This window comes from Trichosurus vulpecula, chromosome 3 (genome assembly GCF_011100635.1).
Source record: "Trichosurus vulpecula isolate mTriVul1 chromosome 3, mTriVul1.pri, whole genome shotgun sequence".
Lineage (NCBI taxonomy): Eukaryota > Metazoa > Chordata > Mammalia > Diprotodontia > Phalangeridae > Trichosurus > Trichosurus vulpecula.
Window position 1 is genome coordinate 160,693,411 of NC_050575.1, and position 21,155 is coordinate 160,714,565.

The 21,155-nt window shown below is 41.6% G+C and overlaps 1 pseudogene; it reads left to right on the plus strand.

Annotated features, from left to right (window-relative positions):
* The first annotated feature begins 12,678 nt into the window (after positions 1–12,678).
* On the plus strand, positions 12,679–13,190 carry LOC118842281 (annotated as a pseudogene).
* The last annotated feature ends 7,965 nt before the right edge of the window (positions 13,191–21,155 follow it).

The window sequence follows — 21,155 nt, forward strand, 5'->3', positions numbered from 1 at the left end:
GAAGCAAGTTCACCAAGCTTCCACATGAGTTGGAATTATGCATACTTTAAGGAGTGGGTGTTCATTGGCCATATGTCCTAGGGGCTGTGCTACTCCTCATGGCTCTTGGGTGAGTTTGAACTTAATTCTTCAGAGACTGTATGTAGCATTTCACAACTTATATTCACAGCAACGTTTTTGTAATGCTGGAGTTAAAAAGATGGGCCTTCAGAGAGAAGCTCAGAATCTTTAAAAAAACCATGCAATTTCCCAAAGGCCTAATTACCTATCCAGCAAAAAAAAAGTAGATAAAGCTGTGCCTATTGTTTAGATTATTATGTAAATAGTCGGATGAACAACCCATAAAACTGATCCCTTAGTATCTATACCTTAGACAAATGCTGAAAGTGGGCAGTGAACAGGGCCCAGAACTGATCAGAAGGTTAATTGCTATTAAGTTTATAATAAATTAAGTTTAAATTATAATAAATTAAGTTTATAATAAATATTACACATAATATATATATATATAATTTTTCTTAGATAGCAGTGTGACATCTGTTATCTCTGATTCTGATTATATGTCTCATCTATCTTCTTTCATAGTCACACATGTGCTCAGTGACATATTTTAAGTCACTCCTTATGTGCAAGTCATGATTTTCAATATGTTGCAGGTTTGAATTTGTTATGTGTCTTTCCATTGCTTGCCGCAATTGTGATTCACTAGTATTTTGGTGTTAAAACATGATAGTACATTGGATCATTGAACACATTGCACAATTTTCCAAATGTAATCCAAGCTGGTTTCCTCCTCCCAACTCTGGGAAGCTCATTGTTCTTCTTCGGGGCCCAGTCCAAAATATTCTTACTGATGGGGTGTATGGGGTGTTCAAGGAGAACTAGCACCTCTGGTGTGAGGGCTTGCTGAGCCCCTTTCAGGGCTGCTCATCCACCTTTGGTGTCCACCTATCATCCAACTCTCACCTGTGGCTCCAAAAAGCTATAGCATGTGCAGCGGCCACACCCCAAGTAAAACTGTCTTGGCAGACAGGCTAAACCAGGATGAGGGTAACCAACAGGCCTCGAACCCATTGGTGAGTTAGTGGGGTGTCTACACCAAGAATGTGAAGACTTTTCTCCCTACAGGATGGGCAGATGAGAACAATTTGTTCCAACTGCCATGAAGGTAGCTGGAGCTGACTCTGGAGGAGAGAGTGAGGCTGACAATTTTGCACAACTCTGCCTCACTTAAATCCAATTCACTTGAAATTCAAGATATCACCTTCATGATGTCATTGGTCCTCTTCAAGAATGAAGAGTGAACAATACCAAAAGCATTTATATCTGGATTAGTTGATCCAAATGATCCAGAACAATCCAAAAAGACCCATGATGAACTCTGAATGCAGAGTGAAGCATATTGTTTTTCACTTTCTGAATTTTTCTTCCTTTTTTTTTTTTGCAACATGGCTAATATGGAAGTATGATTTGCATGACTTAATATGTATAATGGGTATCATATTTCTTGCCTTCTCAATGGGTAGGGAAGGATTGGAGGGAAAGAAAATGTAGAATTCGAAATTTTAAAAAGTAAGTGTTAAAAATAAAAAGAAATGGAGGGTTTTTGTCTGTTTTTTTTCACAGCATGATTTGCACGGAAATGTGTTTTGTATGACTACACATGCATAACGTGTCAAATTGCTTGTTTCAATGAGGGGGGAAGGGGAGTTAGGAAGAGAATTTGGAATTCAAAATTTGAAAAAAGAATGTTAAAATTGTTTTTACATGTAATTGGGGAAAAGAGATTAAAAATAAAAAGAAAGAGAAAAAAGTGATACTGTTCATAATTTTCCTTCATTCTATTTAAATGAGCTTGTGCTCTAATCTGTCACCCTTGGCTTAATTCTGGATACAATATATTAATATGAGTGTCTTATATTTCCATTTCCTCAAAAACCTGCTCTCTTTCTGACTTTATTTCTGTCAGTGTCACCATCATTCATTTGGCTTCTCTTGCTTGAAACCTTGGTGTTATTTTGACTCTTCTTCTCCCTCATTCTCATATCTGATCAGTTCTGAGGCTGATTCTACCCCCTGCCCCACATCCCTTGCATTCATCTCCTCTCTATTACCCACTGCCAACACCCTAGGACTTGCAATAATTACCTACCTTTCACAACAGTTTCCTACAAGTCTTTCCACCCCTACCCTTCCCTACGCACTCCCTTTAGATTCTGCCAAAATATCTTTCTTTTACATGTAGATCTGCAAATGTCACTCAACTGTTCACAATCTGTCAATAATTATCTACCAAATAAAGTGTAAACCTCCCTTTGGACGTCACACCAGCAACAGAGGCATACTAATATCTACCCAAGGCAAGTGCAAATCTCCCCATTAACAAGGAAAACTTATAAACACAGAGCCATAGTTTTATATACTTGCCTCTAGACCTAACAGAAATAAATCCTTGAAGCAAAGATAGGTGAAGATCATTTTGACATCCCTACTCAATTTAATCAGCATTTACTCAGTTCATTGTAATGTGATGGGTATCAGTGATTGTATTAGAGAATTAAACAGAATGGGATTAAGTTTGAGTCTGTTACGTTAATTAATGCTGTTATGATAAATTATGATTGCTCTACCATGTATTGGCGATTATATTAATTGTATTTGATTTATCAGCTAGATTCATACTGTTAGGTCTGTTATAAGACTGTAAGAGAAATGTAATTGCTGCACTACCTCCACCCCCCACAAGTGTAGCACTTGTAACAAGATTCATTTGCCTTTCCACTCCTATGAGTCACTGTCATCCACTCCCTAGTGACCTTTGCTTCAAAACTACAACTTCCTTGGACCCTAGAATATTGTTGGTCAACCACTTGGGTATTATGACATATGGAAGGTCTTGAGACAGGGTATGATGTTGACAGGGTCTTATGACCTTTGGAAAGCCCCTGCTAAGATGCCCCAATCGACAGTCTGTAGTTGATGACCTGTAGCTAATGACATATGAAAGACATGTTGACAAAGTGGTTGTGATGGATTGGCATTTCCCTTAATCAATCGTAATATTTTCCCACTTCTGGAATTGCCCAATCATGGAATTGTACCACTTCATTCTATTTTTGGTATCTCTCAATGGCTATAAAATCAATTTTTCCTCCAAGCACTGGGGTCCCTGACCATAAGGAAGGTCTTGAACCCAAGTGACTAGGGACCATTGGTATCCCTAATAAATTGACTGATCGTGTTCATAGCTCTGTCTCAGTGACTTTTGTTACAGATTGGAATTTTCTGGCCTATAGTTGTAAGGCTTAAATGAGATTATGGATTTAAAGCACTTTGCAAACCGTAAAATGCTATATAAACATTGGTAGTTATTGGTATCGTCAACATCATAGTCATCATCATCATTATTATCCTACAGTCACCAGGCCTCTGGTCTGGTGATGATTTCATTCTCTTATCCTTCCACTGCCCTTCTAATGAGCTCGAGCAATCTTTATGGAATAATATGAGGGTGTGCCAGTAATTGGGCTCTCTGGGGAAATATATATTACACACATACTTTTAAATTTAATCTGCAGCTTGCTGTCTTGGAGAGGGGGAAGGGAGAAAATAATTTGGAACTCAAAATCTTATAAAAGTGAATGTTGAAAACTATCTTTACATGTAATTAGAAAAAGTAAAATACTATTAAGTGGGAAAATCTGCAATATTAACACTTTCTCAAATCTAAGCCATCAACGAAAGAGTAAATCAAGTCCTGATTTGTAGACTGATAACATTTAATAATGAACTCTTACAAACCAGGTGGGATAGAGCTGTCTCCATCACACCCCTGCTTTGAAGCAAAAGTGATCTGAACCTGGGAAGGATCAGTTTTTCTGTGGTGTGCCTACTCTGCGGAACTGGGTTTGCCCCATCCTCCTTATCACTCATCACAACTACCAGGTTCCCTCTCTACCATCATCAGTCAGTAATCTCTCCTCCTTGGAGGGTCACTCATTCCATATATACCTGCCAATCAAGATTCCAGTGGTTGCTATCTACTGATCTCCAGGACACTCCTCTTCTTTCCTCAAAGAATTTACTACCTGGCTCCCAGTCTTATTTCCTGCCTCATATTAGGGGACTACAACAGACTTAGTGATCCTCCCTCAAACACCCCAACCTCACAATGCCTCAATTTACTCATTTCCTTTTACTCCCTCCTCCATCCTTAGTCAGTCACACACAAAGGTCAGGCCCCTGATCTTGCCATCATCCACAAGCCCAAAGCCTGTTTTTCATCCACACCGTGACCGCCAATTTCTTGACTGCTCAACTCTTTCCCGGGCCATCTCACCTGCACTAGCTACAGTCTCCTCCCTTTCCCATCTTGACTCCTTGGTGAGCTGGTCCAACTCCATGCTGTCTTCTTATCTTGAGGCTCTTGTTTTTTTATTGTATCTCAGATTTTGCCCTGCCCTTGGATCACTCTCACCATCTACTGTCTTGGCTCCTAAAACATGTGCTGCTTAACAAAGGTGGAGAAAATCACGAACCCATGTTGACCAGGTCCACTACAAATTTATGTTACATGACCTCCTCTGAGCCCTCCCTGCTGCAAGACAATTCTTCTATACCTCCTTAATTAACTCACTGTCTCACTTATCACAGCACCTTTTCCAAACCTTTTCATCCCTCCTCAAACGTTCTGTGGCTCCCCCTTCTATCACCCTCTCAGCTGAGACCCTCACTTCATATTTTATTGAAAAAATTGAGGCCATTCACTGAGAACTCCTTCTCTCTCTCTCCTCACATCATTTTATTCAGATACCTTCTGCCACTATCTCCTCCTTCACCCCTGTCTCACATGAGATGGCCCTTTTTGCTAAGACAAACCCTTCTACATGAACAAGTGACCCCATGCCATCCCATCTCCTCCAGAAGATTTCCCCTGCATCATCCCCACTTCCTCAGTCTTCAGTCTTTCCCTGCTACTGGCTGCTTATCTACTGCTTACAAACAGGCCCATGTCGCCCTCATCCTCACAAACGCCTCTGAGCCGTCCATCTTTGCTAGCTATTGCCCCTTATCTCTCTTGCCTTTGTGGCGAAGCTCCTTGAGCTTATAATAGAGCCCCTTGTCTACAATAGAGGCCTCTCCTTCCTTTCCTCTCACCCTCTTCTTAATTCTCTAAAGTCTGGCTTCCAAACACATCATTCAACAGAAACCAATCTCTCCAAAGTTACTAATAGCATCTTGATAATCAAATGACCTTTTTTTGGTCCTCATCCTCATTCATCTACAGTAGCCTTTGACATTTTTGATCACCTTCTTCTTCTGATAATCTCTTCTCCCTAGGTTTTCATGAAGCTACTCTCTCCTGGTTTTCCTTCAAGCCTACTGACTACTCCTCAGTCTCCTTTGCTGGCTCTTCATCTGGGTCATACCTGCTAACCACGAGTATCCCAGAGGGCTCTGTCCTGGGCCCTCTTCTCTCCTCCCTCTATACTATTGCATTTGATAACTGCATCATCTCCTATGGACTCAGTTATCACCTCTATGCTGATGATTCTCACATCCATTGATCCAGCTCTCACCTCTCTGCTGACCTCGTCTCACATCTCCCATTACCTTTCAGACATCTTAAACTGGATGTCCCATAGACATCTTATACTCAACATGTCCAGAACTGAACTCATTCTCTTTTCCCCCAAACCCTCTCTTCTTCCTTAACTTTCCCATTGCTGTGGAGAGTATCACCATCATCCCATCCATTCAGGCTCACAACCTAGGTATCTATCATCCTTGATTCCTTACTTTTTTTTTACTCCATGTCTAATCTGTTACCAAGTCTTGCTGATTTACCTTTATAACATCTCTTGAATTCATTTCCTTCTCTCTTCTGACACAGCCATCAACCTGGTTCAGGCTTTCATTATCTTACACCTTACACATCTTACAGGAGAAGAGGAGGAGGAGGGGAAGGGAAAAGGGGGAGGAGTGGAGCAGAGGAAGAGGAGGAGGAGAGGAAGAGGAGAGGAGGAGGATGGGAGGAGGAGAGGAAGAAGAGAGGAGGAGGAGAAGGAGTAGGAGAAGGAGAAGAAGAATGAGGAGAAGAAGGAAGAGAAGGAGGAGAAGGAGGAGGAGGAGGAGAGGAGGATAGGGGAGAAGAGGAGGAGGAGAGGAGGAAGATAGGGGAGGAGGAGGGGAGGAGGAGAGGAAGAGGATAAGGGAGGAGGAGAGGAGGAGGAGAGGAGGAAGAGAAGAAGGAGGAGGAGAAGCAGGAAGAGGAGAAGGAGGAGGCTATTGTAATAGCCTTCTGGTTGGTCTCCCTGACACAAATCTCTCCTTATCCTAGTCCACTGGTGTCAAACTCAAATAGAGAATAGGAACCACTAAATGTACATAAGGATCCCTGACTTAGAAAACCCCATATTAACATTATCTATGTTCTATTGCATTTTAATTTATCTTGTTAAATATTTCCCACTTACATTTTAAACTGGTTTGGGAAGTCCTTGGGAGTATTGTGTATTTGATATTTCTAGACTAAAGTCTAGTCCATCCTCCCCTCTGCTGTCAAAGGGATCTTCCTAATGCATAAGTCTGATCATGTCCTCCCCTTATTCAATTAGTTTCAGTCGCTCCCCATTGCTTTCAGAATCAAATATGAAATCCTTTATTTGGTGTTCAAAGACCTTCAAAACCTTCCTCCCACCTTCCAGTGTTCTTACACCTTCCACCCTCCACCCCGCAATGTACTCTGCCATCTAGTGACACTGGCCTCCTTTCAGTGTCTTGAACAAGATCCTCCATCCCTGGACTCTGGGATTTTCTCTGGCTCTCCCTGATACCTGGAATGCTCTCCCTCCTCATCTCTACCTCCTGACTTCCTTGGCTTCCTTCAGATCCCAGCTGATCCCACCTTCTATAGAAAGCCTTTCCCAATCCTCCTTCATTCTAGTGCCTTCCCTTTGTTTATTATCACCAATTTAGCCTGCACACAGTTTGTCCATAGCTGCTTGCATGTTGTATCTTCCATTAGACTTTGAGCTCCTTGAGGGCAGGGACTGTCTTTTGCCTTTCTTTGTGACCCAGCACTTAGCACAGTCATGACAAATAGTAGGCAATTGATAAATGTTTACTGACAAATGGAGCATTTGGTACTTTGCTATATGTGGTCATGTTACACATGGAGCAGCCACTACTTTAATACAATCCAAATATATGATAATTCTTTTTTTAATTAGTTTATTTATTTTTAGTTTTCAAAATTAACTTCCATATGTTTTAAATTTTCTCCCCCTCCCTCTTCCCTCCCTCCCCAAGATGGCCTGCAATCTGATATAGGCTGTACATATACATTCCTATTAAACATGATTTTCACATTAGTCATGTTGTATAGAGGAATTAAGAAATGGCAGAAACCATGAGAAACAAAACAAAACAAAACAAAAAGAGAAAATAGTCTGCTTCACTCTGCATTCAGACTCCATAGTTCTTTCTCTGGATGTGGATAACATTTTCCATCGTGAGTCCTTTGGAATTGTTTTAGGTCCTTGCATTGCTGAGAAGGGCTAACTCTGTCAAAGTCAGTCATCGTACACTGAGGCTGTTACTGTGTACAGTGTTCTCCTGGTTCTGCTCACTTCACTCAGCATCAATTCAAACATATGATAATTCTAACAAAAAGATGGATAAGAAAGAAACTGCAAAGTTAAACAGTATTACTAAAACTAGACCTAATACATATATGGTGTGGTCTCAATGCAACAAGCCAAAAATATACCTTTGATAATTTCTCAGAGCCAATCTTTGGACTTATGCATAGGACTGGATTTAGTCACGGGTGCTTATTTTCACACCTTATGCCTCTTACACAGATCTTTGTCTTGTGCTCTCATCTATGGTTTCTGTAGGGAACAATAGAAGTTCTCTATAAAAGTTGCCCTGCAAAAACGCACTTGTTAAAAAACAAAAAAACCATACTTGTTCCAGACATGATTACACATCATTTCTGCTAAACTTTTGTTTTCATTTTTTTAATTAAGATTTTTTTATTTTTAGTTTACAACAGTCAGTTCCACATGATTTTGAGTTCCAGATTTTCTTCCCCCCCCCTCCCCTCCCTCCCCAAGATGGCATGGAATCCGATATATCTTCTACATATAACTTCACTCTGCTAAACTTTTGAAGAAGTAATTCCTATATTATCTAGACTTCTTCCAAAACTTAGAGCAAGAAGGTAGATATGGGACTTATTTGCATGGAAGGTGACAGAAAGGCCTGAGAATGAATAAGTCCATCAAAATAGCACGGGTAGAGAGGGAAATGTGGCAGCTAGGTGGTGCAGTGGCTAGAAATTGGGAAGACCCGAATTCAAATCTGACCTCAGACATTTACCAGCTATGTGACCCTGAGCAAGTCATTGAACCCTGTTGTCCTCAGTTTCCTCATCTGTAAAATGAGCTGGAGAAGGAAATGGCAGACCCCTTTAGTACCTCTGCCAAGAAAACCCCAAATGGGGTCACGGAGAGTCAGACATGACTGAAATGACTGAACAACAATAACAACGACAAAGCGGGGTGACTTTGTACAGCTCCATCTTTCTAGGTTTCATCTATAAAATGAGGGGATTGGTCTAAATGATTTCTAGAGCACTGACCTGGGAATCTGAAGTAACTGGCTCTAATCCTGGTTTTGCTCCTTTCTAGTCCTGTATCTTTAGTTACCTGGATATGAACTCAAAGGGCCTGAGTTTGAACCTCATTTCTGCTGCTTACAACATGAGTGACCTTGGCCGAGTCAATTATCCTTTCTGGTTCTCAGTTTCTTAACTTGTAAATGAGGACAATGGAAAACAAGAGACTATCCAGGAAGGACAGCCTGGGTTATGGAGTGCCTTGAGATAATACCAGACGAGGGTCAGGTGAAGAGTATTACCTTGGAGAAGAAAGGAGACTCAGAAGACCTAAATTAAGCAGAAAAACCAAGTGGATGAACAATCCCTGTTGCTTATACAGTCATATACAGTTGGAGAGTCTACTCAGCTATTCAGCCTGACACTACAGATAGACAGATGAAGCTGGGTCCAGGATTGAATAAAAGGCAGATAGCAGTCAGGATTGTCTTTGGGAAATCATAAGGAGTACCTACTGGATACGTAATTTCATTTGTATATGGAACTCCCAGATGAGGGAAAATCCTCTACCAATGCAAGCTGGTACCTTCTCTGAAATGACAGCAATGGAAAGTTGCCTGGAATGGAGATGTTGAACAGGCTGCCCCAAGGGCCACATGAAGCCTGCAACCCTCCCAAGTGATGCCTGAACTAGATTAAAATACAATTTGGAAATATTTAACAAAATAAATAAAGATATGATGAAGCACAGATAAAAATTACATTTTAAAACTAAGTCAATATGTGACCCAGAGGGATCTTTATGTTTGACTTAGAAGTCCTCATTTCTATTTGAGTCTAGGAGACAGCTAGGGGGCTCAGTGGTTAGAGAGCCAGGCTTGCTGTCACAAAGACCCATTTTGACTATGAGCACTTCCTAGCTGTGTGACCCTGGGCAAGTCACTTAACCTTTGTTTGCCTTTATGCACTGGAGAAAGAAAAGGCAAACCCCTCCAGTATCTTTGTCAAGAAAAGTCCATGGATGGTATGGTCCATGGAGTCATGAAGAGTTGGAAACAACTAAACAACAGCAACAACCACTAGTCTAGAGTGCTTACAGATTAAATGATTTGCTCAGGGTCACATAGCTACTGTGTGTTAGAGACTGGAAATCATACAGCTCTTTGAAAGATCCCAAGCTTCTTTACCTAAAGCAAAATCCCATCCTAAATTTTTTTTAATTTGTTAAATATTTTATTAGAAGCTTCAACACTGAACTCCAACATAACCAACTAACTTGTAGGATAATCATTCAAAATTAAATTAATTTCAATGCATGAAGGGGCTTTCCTAAGTAACTTACGTCTTCCATTTTATGGAACACTGGGTTATTGAGTTCCATTGTTTCTGATTCCACCTGGTTTACTCTGTTCCATTGATCTAGCTCTATGTTTTAACCAATTCCAGATGGCTTTGATGCCTGCTGCTTTATAAAATAACTTGAAATCTGTAAGGACCACGCCTCCTTTATCTCTGCATCTTTTTATTATTTCCTTTGATATTCTAGGTTTTTTATTTTTCCAAATACATTTTGTTATTATCTTATTGGGTTCTGTAGAGAAGCCCTTTGACAATTTTATTGGCATAGTATTAAAACTCTAAATTAACCTTGGTAATATTGTCATTTTTATTATATTGGCATGGTACGGTCATGAACATGAAATATTCCTCCAGCTAGCTGAGTTGTTATTTCTTTAAGGAGCACTTTGTAATTGAATCTATACAAGTACTTTGTGTACTTTATTAGATCGATCCTCAGATATTTTGTGTTTTATGTAGTTATTTGGAATGGGATTTCCCTTTCTCCTATTGCCTCTTGGATTTTGTTAAATGCTATTGTTTTTTGAGGGTTTTCTTTGTAGCTTGCAACTCTGTGGAAGCTATTGTTTCAACTGCTGTCTGCTGACTTCCTAAGATTTTCTACGTAAATTATTGTATCATAAGCAAATCAGGATTGTTTTATCTCCTCTTTACCTTTCTTTATGCCTTTAATTTCTTTCTCTTGAGTTATTGCTATTGCTAGAGTTTGCATAACTACGTCAGACTGTACTGGGAAGAGTTGTCATCTTTGCTTTAGTCCTGTCTTTATTGCTTCATAAGTATCATAATAATTTTTCAGTCATTCCCGCTAAGTCCCTATCTAGATTATTTGTCCGCTCATTCTTATTCACTTTTCTTTTAATAATTAATGTGGAACCTTCTCTTCTGCTTCTCCTTTTTTCCCACTTTGTATTAAAATATCATTAAAGACTTTCTAGACTTCTCTGTAATCCTCATACTTATTAGTCTTAGTTGTACCCTTGTATTCCATTATATTAATAATTTACTTAACTGTTCTCCTATTTTAAGACTTTCTGGTTGCTTCCAGTCTTTATTTCCCTCCAAAAATCCAATATTTTTACACTGAGATTTTTTTTCAGGGATGCTATGTGACTATGAATCATAGAACACAGCAATCTCTAAGGAATCAATCAAGTGTGACCCAAGAGCTGTGTAGGTAGAAGTAGTCTGCACAAACTACCCACAATAACTTGCAAACAGAAAGTGATGTACAAGATAGAAGAGGAGATTATCAGTCACATGTTGATAGTGAAGGAGACTCAATGGACAGTGCTCATTTAATGTCTAGAGATCTAAAGGAAGGCCCTTAGTACACTGAGTTCGTCTCCTGTGGAGGTTTTATGGGAAAATAGATACAAGAGTTGAACAGGATGAGACAGCATGGATGTGTCGTAGTCCATGTTATTGGATGGATTACTCCCACTGATGAGATCACAGATCCATTAAACAAAATAAGGTCCCTAGATTATAGGTTGTCATCTGGAGTGTGTGATCATAGGAGTGAAAGGGGTAGAAGGAAATGGTTCTACAAGACCCATTGATGGTGGAAATGGCAGCAAAAGGGAGGAGGATAATTAGGATTTGGGTGTAATGGATCACTAAACCCAGGGAGCTAAGAAGGGTCTTATCTTGACTCATTATCTTGAGCCAGGAATTGGCGATGAACAGGGTTTATAATATGGTAAAAAGGAAACCCTAGGTCAAAGGGGCAAGGTCTTCTGGATCAGCTCCAAGAAGGGGCTAAAGCCATTGGGAAGCTGATATGATTAGGATGGCCCATGGCCTAGGATAGAACTTTAATAGAGGTTGAAGATGAAATTGAAAAAAGGTCATTGGATTTAGCAAGTGGGAAGTTGATGTGATCACGATGGCCCACAGCCTAGGCCAGAACTTTAAAAGAGGTCAAGAGGGTGATGCTGAGGTCATTAGATTTAGTAAGTAGTTTTAGTTTGCCAGTTATAGGAAGGTTGGTCCTCCTGTTGTCTTTTTGCTTTTCTCTGGGAAGCACACTGTTTTGTTTTTTCCCACCATTTAATAGTATTTTTTCCCAATTACATGTAAAGATAGTTCTCAACATTTACTTTTATAAAATTTTGAGTTCCAAATTTTTTTCTGCCTCCTACCCCTCCTCTCTCCCCATGGTGGCAAGCAATCTGAAAATAATCAGAACAAAAGGGAAAAACCATGAGAAAGAAAAAACAACAAAAAAGAGAAAAATTGCATGCTTAGATCTGTATTCAGACTCCACAGTTCTTTCTCTGGATGTGGATTAGCATTTTCCATTATAAGTCTTTTGGAGTTGTCTTAGATCCTTGCATTGCTGAGAAGAACCAAGTCTATCAAAGGTGGCCATTGTGCAACATTGCTGTCACTGTGTACAAGGTTCTCCTGGTTCTGCTCACTTAACTCAGCATCAGTTCATGTAAGTCCAGGTTTTTGAGAAGCATACTCTTAAAAGGAAACCTCCCTCTGGGCAATTGGCACTCAAATTTGGAACTCTTGAACTCCTAAGATTAACAATCAATGCTAGAAACAATCTATTTCTCAGAACTGCTAGTCACTGACCTCTGCTTAAGAGAATAAACAGAAAGGCAGAAGAAGGTGGCTGAGAATAGGGAGATCTAGAGATTACATTTTTGACCTCATTTGGGTAAGTACATGTCTTCCACTGCTATATGCGTTTTCTGTTATCAGTGCTCTTGGAAAAGGGGGTGGAGAATGGTCAGCAACCTTCTCTGTACGCAGTTGAAGCCGTCCTGATCCTGGACGATGATGGAGAGTGGCTCTTGTCAAGTACTATGACACCTACCCCAGCGTAAAGGAGCAGAAGGCTTTTGAGAAGACCATTTTCAACAAGACCCACCAGACTGACAGTGAGGTTGCCCTCTTGGAAGGCCTGACCGTGATGGACAAAGGCAGCATCAACCTCTACTTCCGTGTGATTAGCAGCTCCTATGAAAATGAACTGGTGCTAATGGCCGTTCTGATCTGTCTTTGACTCTATGAGCCAGACGCAGAGGAAGGATGTTGAGAAGTGGATAGTGCTAGAGAACATGGAAGGATTCTTCTGGCTGTAGATGAGATTGTAGATGGAGGGGTGATTCTAGGGAGTGACCCCCAGCAAGTGGTGCACAGAGTAGCATTATGGGGTGAAGATGTCTCCCTTATGGAGCAGACTGTGTCTTAGGTATTACCGTTGGCAAAGGAACAATCAAGTGGTCATTGTTTTGGTGAAGACTCCACTGCATCCCTGCTCCCATCATCCCTCCCCAAGCCATTTGTCTACTGTGATGCCCCCACCTCACCCCACCCCCATTCCCACCCATCTTGCACTGCCCTGATGATCTCAGGGTCACTTCATGGTAATGTTAAGGGCCTTCTATTCATCTCACCACTTTTCTTTGCCTTCTTTCCTGTTTTTCTCCTCTTCCCAAAATTATCCTGAAGACCAAAAACTAGGATTGAACAAACAGAAGGGTTATAGCCTTTCCAGCTTTCTCATATCTCCTATCATTCAAGCAGTGAGGTTCCTGGAAGTGGTCCAGGCCCTAGCAGAACTGGGAACGGATCGGGGGACAAGGATGGTGCCCTCAGATCAAAGGTTTAAGGAAGAATATGCTGTTTTCCTCTTCTGGTCTCATCCTGTATGTGCCCTGGCCCTCATCCCAATACAGGAAGAAGAGGAAAAGTTTTATCCAGAGGCCCCCAGATTTTATCGGTCTCTCATGTATTTCCTCTTATTCCTGACTACTACCTCCAGCCTTCTAAAGAAAGGAGGAAAGCAGCTTAGGGAAAGAGCAGGCAAGACAGCCGCTGACAACTTTTAATTGGGATGGGATAGGAGCTGGGAGAGGAGGGTGGCAGTAGAGGTGGACATTGATTTTCCTCAGTTATTCACTGTAACTCTCCCTAATGCCAATTCTGGGCCTGATTTATAGGCCTAAACTGTTCTATGGCCTGGGAGAGAGTATATCTTGGGGGGGGGGCATCTCTGTTTCCTAGTCAATCCCCTGTAAATCTCCACTCTGTATACCAGTGGAGTCTTGTATACCATGTTCCCCAATTCTGGGACAGAGCCAGTATCCTGGATGAGGAAGCTCAGCCTCCAGTCTCTGGAAGACAGGTTTTCTGCTCAGAATTTGGGTGGGTGCTAGATTTATGTCTCTCATTCTCTAGGTTCTTTTCAGCCCCCATCATGACCCTGGCACATTAGCGATAAATGTTTCAGCTTTGTGTCTATATACCCTTTCCCCATCTTGCTAGTCTTTCTTCAGGCCAGCTGGGCATCAGGATAGAGGATTTTTTGGGGGTGGGGGGTAGAGGCAATGAGAAAAAGCTACAATTACCCTTATGGTAAGACTTAGGTTGGGGTAAGGTGAAGATCTATCTTCAAGGACACTAAAGGGGGCTGATTTGGAGTTTTGTTCTCCCATTGCGAAGCCTCTGTCAAATATAGTCACTTTTGGTTAAATCAATGAGGTTCCCTGAGAAGGTAGATAGACCACCACCCTTTGGTGTGACCTTTCTCCTTGACTCCATTGGCTCCCCTTAAGAGAGACTTCTGTTCCTTCTCATGTCATTGTCCTAAGTCTGAAACATTCACAGCTGCCCACTCCCATCTCCCACCCCCAATTTGCCACATTCTGAGTAGAAAAGAGACCTGGAGGAAGAGATTGTGACAGAAGCAGGCTTGTGGGAAATGGAGGGCAGCTGCCCATAGACTCTACTCTGCACAAAAGACTGGGAATAAAGCATCTCCTGCCTCCCCCTCCACTGCCAAAAAAAAAAAAAAAAAAAAAAAGAAAAGAAGTGGAGAGAAATCCCTCTCCTGTCTCTTGTTGGGTCTAAGAGAGAGAAAGTTTGAATCGAGAGAGAAGGATCCCCAAAGTCTCTCTAATTTTCCTTCTCCCCCCCCACCCCGCCAATGGATTACTGAATACTTCTTTATTTTGTATATCAAAACCACAAAGGACCTAGCATGTGAGCACCTCAGGGACTGTATCACAAGGGTAGGGCTTCACATGGACACATGGTCAGGAAGAAGGTTGAGCAAAAGCAGTCATTTTATCCCAGTAATAAGACCACAAAGCTGTCTTTCAGCAGAGTTCCAGGTGGTCAGGTACATAGTCATGGAACCACAAAGGAGTTGAAATGAGAGGGGAGTTAAGTAGCAGAGCTTCATGACACCTCCACACCTAGTACAACTGGTCTGGTACTGGAACTGCCCATTTCTAGTAGAGGAACAGATGTCAAATTGGTGATTCGTGCTTGAACTGGCTCAGACTCACTCCTGGCCACAGAACTTACTTAGCCTGAGTGTTTCTGAAATGCTCCCAGTGAATTTAGCCTAGAGACTCAGTTTTTCTGAGTATCTATATATGGCCAGGCATTCATATAGGCCGGAGGCACCAGTCTTGAGCTGTCCAATGAAGAGGTTCATCACTAGGTCTATAATGATGCCATTTTTGGTCTCCCCGGAATGATGGGAAACCATTACACCCCATCCATCAGATTGGGCCAGCTTGTATACCTGCAGAGATTTAGAGCCCAGTTCACTCTGGGCAGCAGGCAGTTGCAGGATATTTTATTCACGGCCTTTATTTTTGGCTTCCTGTTGGTCACTTTGAGATCCTTCTCTGCACTTGAATGCCTATGGTAGCAGTGAATGCTTTCCAAGCTCCCCAGTCATCCTGATTAAAGGGATCTCAATAAACATCATCAGGACATCCTTGAGGAAGGTCTTATCCAGGTCCCCAAGCTCATCAGAGTGATATATCCATTAGGGTCACCAGGAGACTTGAAGTCCAAGTCATATATCTCAGGTTGGAAGAATTCAGAGGCAGCAACATCCATGCCAACTACATCCTTTTAAGTGTGGCATCCTTCGGCAGCTCCAGAATTTCTTTATCATGCAGGACGTCAAACCCACCCTATCCTCAAGGCGTTGCCTTGCCCATGTTTCCACTCAATCATGCTTTTCATAGAATTTCAGAATTGGAAGGGATCTCAGCAGCTTTCTAGTCTAATTCATACCCCAAAAGGAATCCTACTATAACATAACTAAAAAATGGTTCTCTAATCTCTGCCTGAAGATCCCTAAAGAGGAGAAAGCTAGCACTGCCCTGGGAAGCCAATGCCATTTTTGGATTGTTAATAAGCTTTGCCTTGACATGCCTAACCTGACCTCTTTGCAGCTTCTCCTCACTGCTCCTGGTTCTGTCCTGTAGGGCCTCCTTCATATAACAGCCTGTTGAAGACTTATACACAGCTATCGTGTCCCTCTAGTCTTCTCTTCTCCAAGTTAACTATCCAGATTCTTCAACTGACCCTCATACAACATGGACTCATCACCCTGGTTGTCCTCCCCCAGATGCTTTCTCAATGTCCTTCCTAAACTTGGGGGAAGAGGAGGAAGTACAATACATAACCAATCCCAAGATTCCAGATGAGGTCTGACCAGGGCAGTTTAGTTTGACTATCACTTTAGTATAGGATCGTCATTCCTGGAAATGATGCCTTTCTAAATGTAGACCCAAATCACATTAACTGGGTTGGTGTGTGGTTTTTTTGAGGCAATCAAGATTAAGTGACTTGCTCAGGGTCACACATCTAGTAAATATCTGAGGCAGGATTTGAATCCAGGTCCTCCTGACTCCAGGGCCAGTGCTCTATCCACTGTACCACCTAACTGTCCCCCCACATTAGCTTTGGAGCTGCTCTATCAGATCTCTGACTGATATTGAGCTTTTGGTTCACTTAAATCCTTACATCTTTTTCAGAAAAACTGCTGACAATGCTTTCTCTCCTTCTGTGAAATTAATTTTTGAATTTTATCTTAACATGGTACACACCCCCAGACAGTTAACAGACTCAGAATTAAAACTGAGACATATAATTTGGACATGTAGTAATGTTTTGCTTAATTATACGTATTTGTTACAAGGGCTTTTCCAAAAATATTTCTCAATGGCGGGGGGGGGGGGGGAAACGGGGGGTGGAGCAGAAGGAGGTAGAGAAGAGAAAGCAGTTTTGGGTTAATTGGGAAACATTTTTTTTAATGTATCTTAAATATTCAGCCAGGGGCAGCTAGGTGGCACAGTGGGTAGAATGCTGGACCTGAATTCAGGAAAACTCATCTTCTTGTGTTCAAATCCAGCCTCAGACACTTACTAGCTGTGTAACCTTGGTCAAGTCACTTAGCCCTGTTTGCCTCAGTTTCCTCATCTGTAAAATGAGCTGGAGAAGGAAATGGCAAACCACTCCAGTGTTTCTGCTAAGAAAACCCAACTGGGGTCACTAAGAGTTGGACACAATTGAAATGACTGCACAACAATAAAAGATTCAGCCTGCCTTAGCTTGCCAAGATCTTTTTGGATCTTAACTCTGTCACCCAGGGTGTTAGCTCTCCTTAACTTTGTGCCATCTACCAAGGTGACAGAATGCCATTTATACCTTCATACGAGTCACTGATAAGAACGTTAACCAACAACATGGGGCCCTCCAGCTAAATCGCTATCAGGCCACTACTCTTTAAGGTCTGGCCATTCAACGAATTCCAAACGCTCACAACTGTAGTGTCATCTGGTACACATCTTGCCTTTTCCGCAAGAATAGTATGAGACTCTTTATCAAATGGTTTGCTCAGATCTCAGTAAACGATATCTTCAGCACTCCCCCAATCTACTAGCTTGACAACTCTTGTCAAAAAAAGAAATGATTAGTCTGGCAGGACTTATTCTTGCTGAAGCTATGCTTCCTTATAGAGATACTTTCCAACCTAATGTTTCATGCTTTATTGTTGAATTTTCCCCTTGTAACATCAGGAGTCATCAAAATCAAGTTCACTGGGCCATAGTTTAAAGACTTAGCCTTTATTTTTTTTTTTTTTTGAAAATTGGGACGTTTACCCTTCTCTAGGTCTCTAATCCCTCTCTTGCTCTCCATGAGAAATGAATGAAAACCATTTATTACTTACTATGAGCTGGAGAAGGAAATGGCAAACTACTTCAGTATCTTTGCCAAGAAGACCCCAAATAGGGTCATGAAGAGTCAGACATGACTGAACAATAAACATGTGCTGGGCACTGTGCCGAAGGACAGGAGATAGAAAGAAAAAGTGAAATAGCCCTTGTCCTCAGGGCCTTATATTTTAATGGAGACACACACACACATATCTCAGGGTGTTCGTAAAGTCCATGTGCAATTTAAAATGGTTAACTTGTAAATTGCACACGAACTTTAGGGACACTGTATGTGTATTATATACATATAATACACACACGCATACAAAAGTACAAGGTGGTTGTGAGTAGTTGTAGGGGTGGGATTAGGATAGTTCTTGTGCAAAAGATGGTATTTCAGCTGCCTTCAAATAAGAGGGGAAATGAGGGGGAAGAGCATTCTTGGTGACAAGGGACAACCAATGAAAAGGAATGCAGATTGTGAAGTGTTGTTTCCAATAGTGGTTTGGCAATCCTATCACCTGCTCTTTCAGTACTTTGGGATAGTTTATCAGCACCTGGTAACTCATGGAAGGCAACTGGGTGTTCATCTCAAGCATCAGTCCAATCCTTCCTCTGGTCCTCCTCTTTCCTTCAATATAATTTAGTGCCCCACCCCCTCAAAAGAAACAACAAACCCTAAATACTGTTTTCTTTTTAGTTTTCAAGCTCCTAACACTATTTTTACAGGACTGTTCTATTCATCCTGTTCCCTTTCCTTCTCCCTATCTTCCATACTTCTTTTTAGCACCAATTCTAACTGTTGGGACACCTCCAATCCAACACTGCCACATGCACAAAAAAGAACTCGTTTCCATTCTTCCTTCTAACCTTCCTATTGCTCTTAGAAACATCAATCTAATCAGTTGCCAAGTCTGGTTGACTTTTATTTCCACATCTCTTGTATCTGGTTCCCTATCCTAATCCAGACCATCGTCTCTTCCAGACAAGATCCTTCTAATTGGTTTTCCTGCCTTAACATAAGCACATCTTTTAGAGCCCTTCACAATCAAAGATCCTCTCCAATAGGAGGCCTTTCTCAACTCCTTCATTCTAGTGTCTTCCCTCTTTTGAGTATCTCCAATTTATCCTGCATATAGCTTATTTGTGTATTTTTCTTGTTTCCTCCAGTGCCCTCTCCCTCTCCCCTCAGTGCTCTGTCCAAAGCACTTTGATGGCCGAAGGCCGCCTCCTTAACTTTCGGTTTACTGGTTAGATTTCTCAAAAACCAAGCCTTAAACTAAATCTCATAGAAAGGTCCCTGTTCTCCTAGCAGAGTGTATATAAATACTAGTTAACTTTCTCTTTTGGCCAGGAACCCTGAGGGTTCCCTTCCCAGTTTGATTTTTTGAGTTTTGATTAAAGAGGCCATCCCATGATTAACTTCTTGAAGAGGTTTAGTCACCGAATGGGCTTACCTCATTCAAAGTGCGAACCTGAGAAGACCTTAGCCTGAAAGGGCCAGGTTCTCCCAATGCATCCCAGGCCATCTCCAGTTGTCCTGGTGAATATTAGGCCACTGGACCCAGATGGATCTGGAGGAGAAAGGCTGGTGACCTTGCACAGCCCTCCCTCAATTCAAAGTCAGTTGCAAGTCATGCCATCATTTCCCTGATGTCATGGTCCTCTTTGAGAATGGAAGGACAAACACAACAGATTGGCGTATCGTAGGCCCTTAAAATTTACTGACAATCTACCTTCGAGACTCTGGGTTTTTTAGTCACCCCTCATACACTCTTGCTCCAAACTGCTCTAACTTGCTGTTCCTTTGTACTTGACAGTACTTTTTGCAAGGATCATCCCAGATTCCCCAAATGTTTTCTCTACACTTCCACCTCTTAGAACTTCTATGTCACCTTCAAGGTTCAGATTAAATGCCACCTTTCTTGTCTCAGACATTAGGGTGCCTCTACATGGTTGTTCTCTCACATACACTTAAAAGCACATATTATCTCTTCCCCAGTAGAATATAAGATCCCTGAGGGCAGGTACTATTTTGTGTCTATCCCCAACAGCTATTGTAGTGGCTGACCCATCAGTCACTCAAAAATTGCTCAGAATCTTTCTTGCGTATTTATTACCTTAGGCGATGAGACATGCACACTATAGTATGTCTAAATTTTTGGCGTCTCATTATTGACAGGATAGAGGTATGGGTAGATGACATTAACTGGATTCATAATTGCCCTAAAAGTCCCCTCTTATCCTTCAACTTTTATCAGCCCAACTCCAGACTTCTCATGCACTCAAAGACCTTTGTGTTTCCTCCCTCCCCACCTGTGGAAGATTCTTCTTTTGGTGTTTTAGTGGGAGGAGCCCACACAATTTGACTCTCAGCTCCTCCTACAATCTACCAACTCCAGGCAGGGAAACAGGTTTCTTCCTTCAGTGGCCCAGGAGTCAGAAGGGAACCTAATGTGCTGTTCTACATACCATGTGGATACTAAGAAAAAAGATGCAGACATGGCCTACATTGACCAACTAGACTTAGCTGAGAATGCTACACTCCAGTTGTCTCAACTCCCCAGCAACGACAAGGAATCCTACCCCTTGAGAACGCTGGCAAAAGGCAATGGCTATGAGCAAGTGCTGCCACCATGTGGCCACTTCTGAAATTGCAATGTCAGCCAGGTTTTTTTTTTTTACTGACACCTTGACCATAAGTTTTGTGAACAGAGCTAAACCTTCTTCTTCAGAAGTACCCTTCTATGCATTAAGGTAATGTCGCAAGCACATCTCACCCAGCTTTCCCATATGTGAAATGAAAGGGTTCAAGCAGATAAGGTTTTAAAGTTCTTCTCAGGTCCCTGTGACAATTCAATCAAAATATCTTTAAAATCCATTCCAGCTCTAAAAGGCCATGCCAACCTACATCACTGAAGCTCCTGAGAATGGGAGGCAATTTTTAGGCTTGATGCCAGACATTTCTTCCTCTAAAACAATCCCAGGACAGAGAGAATAGAAATAACTTTAGGTGTCATCAGGATCAAGGATTTATAGAGGCTAAGCTAGATCTCAACTCTTGTACATTCTGAACACAGTTCACCATGGGTTAAACAATATATATAACTGCCATTTAGACCCAGCAATTTCCAAGCCAGCATATCCTGATGTCCAATCCCACTTATAAGGCACTACACAACAACATTCAC